This window comes from Sinohyriopsis cumingii, chromosome 4 (genome assembly GCF_028554795.1).
Source record: "Sinohyriopsis cumingii isolate HCF-2022 chromosome 4, ASM2855479v2, whole genome shotgun sequence".
Taxonomy (NCBI): domain Eukaryota; kingdom Metazoa; phylum Mollusca; class Bivalvia; order Unionida; family Unionidae; genus Sinohyriopsis; species Sinohyriopsis cumingii.
The window spans coordinates 39,421,931-39,426,726 of NC_142964.1; positions in this window are offsets into that span (position 1 = coordinate 39,421,931).

Genomic DNA, 4,796 nt, shown 5'->3' on the forward strand with positions numbered 1-4,796 from the left:
CACACACATACCCCACACGCCCTAAACTGAAATATGTTTAATATATTGATCGAGCTGGCATTACAGTGAAGAATGTAAGTATCTTGAAAAGGTAGGGGAGGTAGAACCAGTTAGATGGTGTTTGGGTATCTGTAACTATAAGTAAATTACTAGAAACTTTCTCATCAAAGCGATCGTGAAATGTTACCAATCTTTTTCCGACCTAAAGTCATGACACATTTTAAATGGTATTTATTTCTACCCGAATTTTCAATTTGAAACATTGCAGTAGACATTCGAGTGTGCCTGCAATTACAGTTTATGACAAGAATCTGAATAATGTTGCTATTTTCATAACATACTGTATTGTCATTTTATTAAACAGAATTGTATTGCACACGAGTTGTCTAAGACACCAACGTCCCTTCACAAAACAAAAAATGATCTAATGATGACATTCAGTTTACTAAAATTCTATTATATCTGAAAAAGAAGGTACAACCAATCATATATTAAAATATTTCAAAGGACCACATACCTATACAAGTAAGAAAACAATTACTGATAGAGAGAAGTGAAGGAGAAAAGACATTACAATGGTTACAGTAGCTGTTGTCCATTTTGTTTATTTTGAAGATTTATTACATATATATTTGTAGATATTAAAAACGCCTAGTTTCATGGATATATTCCTGAACATTAAGGAATATTATAGTTTGCTTCTTTACTTAGTCAGACGTCACCATCCTCTAATAAATCAAGACTTGCACGAAGAATGTGTTGACAGATGGAGAGAAAGAGCTGGGCTCATTTACTATTATATTATTATGGTTGTCTAACTATAAATGTCTTTCCTAACTACATTTCTTTCTTTAAAAGAGGACGACAAAGATGGTGGCACATGTAGGTGTGTACACGTTTGGTGCTGGCATTGGACAACAATAGGAATCCATGCAACGAGTAGTTTCCTACTTACGTGTCTTATTTCATACTATGAACATCAGAGCTTATGAATGAAATGTTAAACTGAATGTTAAGTATCATTTGTATTGGAATTCTAATATACCGATTTCATTTGTATTCGTGAACTATACCCGAGTCTTGGTTTATGTTGCTGTGGCGCTTTGGGTCGATTGTGATCATTATTTTTTCTTTTTAAAAAAAGAAAACAATAACAAACTTTGAATGTCAATTTTGAGCCTTGATAATTCTTGTGAGGACACTGGTTCATATTTTAACGGAGTTACAGTTAATTCAGATCGATTGTCCAATTGCTTCACAGAATCTTGATACAGAAAGAGCCACGATGGTTCAATGGTTAGTAGGCCTATACATAACTCGTGACCGGTAGGGTGTTTTGTTCGAATCGAAACATAGGATCAGCCTGGGTCGGCATCCGTGGTGTGCTCATAGGAAAGACACTTTATTCCGATTTCCTCGGCGCTAAATGGGCTGAATGTGTTACTGTGCCATAAAAATTTATCCAAAGTTAATTTATACACAAAAACACAAGAATAATTTATAACGATTTTTCGGTAAAGTTATCTTGTTGATCTGATTTAATGTCAAAGCAATTCGAGTAAATTACCTTACCCAACGACACACCACATTAACCGACCCAGTCTGATCCGATGGTAAGATCTTTTGGTCACGAGCCCAGTACGCTATAATCCCCTGTGGCTTTACCTTTCTTTTATTAATCATTTGCTAACTGGTTTAACAATATGCGCTTTTTGTCTTTATATTTCTCCATAATTAAAGCAGGTGATATGCATTTTCTGAGTCATTCAAAATTAGGCATGGATCACTGACTGAATTTACCGCTCCGGTGACCTAGTGGTTAGAGTGTTGGCCTCGGATGCGAATAGTCGCACGATCGAACCCAGGCCGAGTCATGCCAAAGACTTATAAAAATGGTACTAAAAGCTGCCTCGCTAGGCGCTCAGGATTAAGAGGTTAGTGTTAGGACTGGTGTTAAGATAATATGACTGGGTATAACATCATGCTACACGTCTGCGGCATGATGCCCCAGTGCTAGACATCACTATAAACTGTCACACTGCAGACATCGTAGCGATATGACCGAGAAAAAAATTTGAAGCTACGTTAAAATTTCAAATCATACACACTGAATTTAAGTTTTAAGTGCTCTGTATAGTAGGCATTCGGTAAGAATTTTAGAAAAAAAAAGTAATATTATTGTTCGTAATTATAGTTCATATGACTGCAAAAGAAGACAGACATTCATGGGATCTGTTCAAGAAACTGAATCATGAACAATTATGTAGGCGCCATTAGGGCGAAAGGTCCAAAGACGACGGTGGTGTCAGAACAAACGATTCCTTCTCCATTAGGGGAAGCATGTTCTTAGCAATGCTAAGCTAAGGATTAAACAACAACACAATTCCCTCTCTTTTGCAAGTCGAGAGTGGAAATGAATAAGCACCGAGGCCGTTCCAATTTTTCAGGGAAAGGGGATCGACTGCCAGGGTTTACAGATTTGCAAATGGAGAGACGAAGGTTGGCAGTTTTGAGTTTAATGTCATCTCAAATAGGTACATAATATGTGAAATAGGTACATAATATGTGAACTTTAGGAGGTGCAGGTTTGACTGTAGACCAAGGGTGAATAGACTATGAGGTGTGAATCGGCTGATTAGGTCGGGACAGTGAGTCCGCCAGAATTATCAGCGTGTTTGGGATCTGGCGGGAATTCAGTATAGGTTTGTCGACGATGACGCCACCTTACATATAATAGCTGACAGTAGAGTTGTTGGATTGAATGGGAATGTCCTTTCCAAATAGTGTCTCCTGGCACAATTGAAAGGTATTTATTTTGACCTTCATTTCCAGAATAGGGCAAGAGGTGTGCACCATGGCTAGTCATCCTGGCATCCATGCAGATCGCGAGGTAAGTTAATTGATCCTTCATCAAAAATTCTGTCGTGAAGCTGTGGAGGGCCTTCCATTAGCTGAGATGGTACCTGCAATAATCCTAAACTTTGATAACTGTGTCTCATAATCAATGTTTCTGCCACCACTGAGGCTATAAGGGTAATCTGCTGGGTTTCGTGAACTTGCAGGGCAGATTGAGAAGACCTGTGAGCTGAAGATATTCCCATGCTTTTCGTAAGGAGGGTGTAAATTCTAGTGAGTGACAGTTCGTCTAGGCAGACTGTCTCCCATTCCATGCTAAAAGGTGAAGACCACCCACCCACCAAGGGCAATACGGACATGGCTTTGTTTTCTGTGAGAAGGATGCTATCAAGAGAAGCTGGGGAGAAAACATTATTTTACCATATGATGTCCTGGGTCACTGAGCCGGAGCAAGTTTTCACCCTTAGCTGCCTGTTATTTAATCCTGCTCAATACGAACGTGAACTAGATGACTGGAACATTGAGAATACAATCTAAGGTCTTGTGATAGTGTTTCAGCAGTGTGAAAGCGGATGAGAAGTTGCTGAAAGTATGCCGAGATCAATTTTAGCATAGAGCCAATAGCGACAAATTTGCCAACTAGTTATTGCGTGTTGAAAAGGTTTTCATAATCATTAAACAAAGAGGAAGGCTTTTGTCTTTCCCAGGAGACTACGATGTCTTGTTGATAGCTTGTTTTTCAGTGCAAATGACTAATATGTGTGTCTTGTCACAAGCCAAATTAAAAAAAAAAAATGATGGAAGTCATCGAAGAAGAATGGCCTGATGATACTTTGGTCCTGGAATTACCTTCAAAGCAGTGCAAAACATCAGCAACCAGACTTTAAAAGCCGCGTAGGGAAAGGCATATCTTATATTCCTTTTCTTGCAAGTAGTCAGCGGTTACACCAATACTGAATTATAGAAGACAAGGTTGAAAGAATATTTTATGCAATGTGCTGAATGCTAGGTCTTGTCAGATCAATGATGGAAGATGGGGTGGAACGAAAACCTCTTATTTCTTGTACCAGGTATTGAGGGAATGATCACCATAGTCAATACTAGGGTCTATATAAGGTAATCACATATTTAGGAATGGTCCAGTTGGGAAACCCTTCCATGTCAGTACTGGCATGGAAGTCTATGCTGTGATGTAATGGTATGGATGTGGACTTGATAAACTGGGGGGAAAATATCACCATACCCAGTCCTGATGATAGATGGTACAAACTGAGGGTGTGCTGGAACTGGAGATGTGGTCTGGAGACAGCTGACAGCTAGTACCCAAATCTAGTATCTGCTACTTGGAAATAATCACTTGAGTCAATACCAAGGTATAGATAAGGTGAATGAATGTTCAGATGGGATGCCATGCCATATAGGCACTAATTGGGTGGCAGGTGATATACGTGTCTTGAAGCCAGGTCTGGGTATACTTTGCAAACAGATTACTTTATGCAGTCCTACAAGTCCAAGGCATGTTCTGCCCAAGTCCATTTACCATCACAGTCCTGATACACAATAATTCAAGCCACGGTACTTTAGACCCAGCTGATGTGATATGCGTAGATGCCAATATGCTATGATTTTCCTGTTATCCTTTCCAAATTATTGTGCTAAATCAACAAATGTCACCATACCCTAATCTGTGATAATTACCCCACTGCCTGGCTTTTATCTATGGTACTTCACTTTACCTGACAACTTAAACCTTGAATGTCAGTTCAATATTTTCCATTGACACTGTCACATGAAGAGTTAGTCAGCAATGATGGAGTCGACGGTTTGTGTTTTATTAAATCATTTTCATAAACAGCTTGAAAGGTGTAATACTTATTACCTTTCAAGTTTGTCAAGTCCCTATATATGCTTATGGCTTGCAAAAGACAAGGAAATAATTA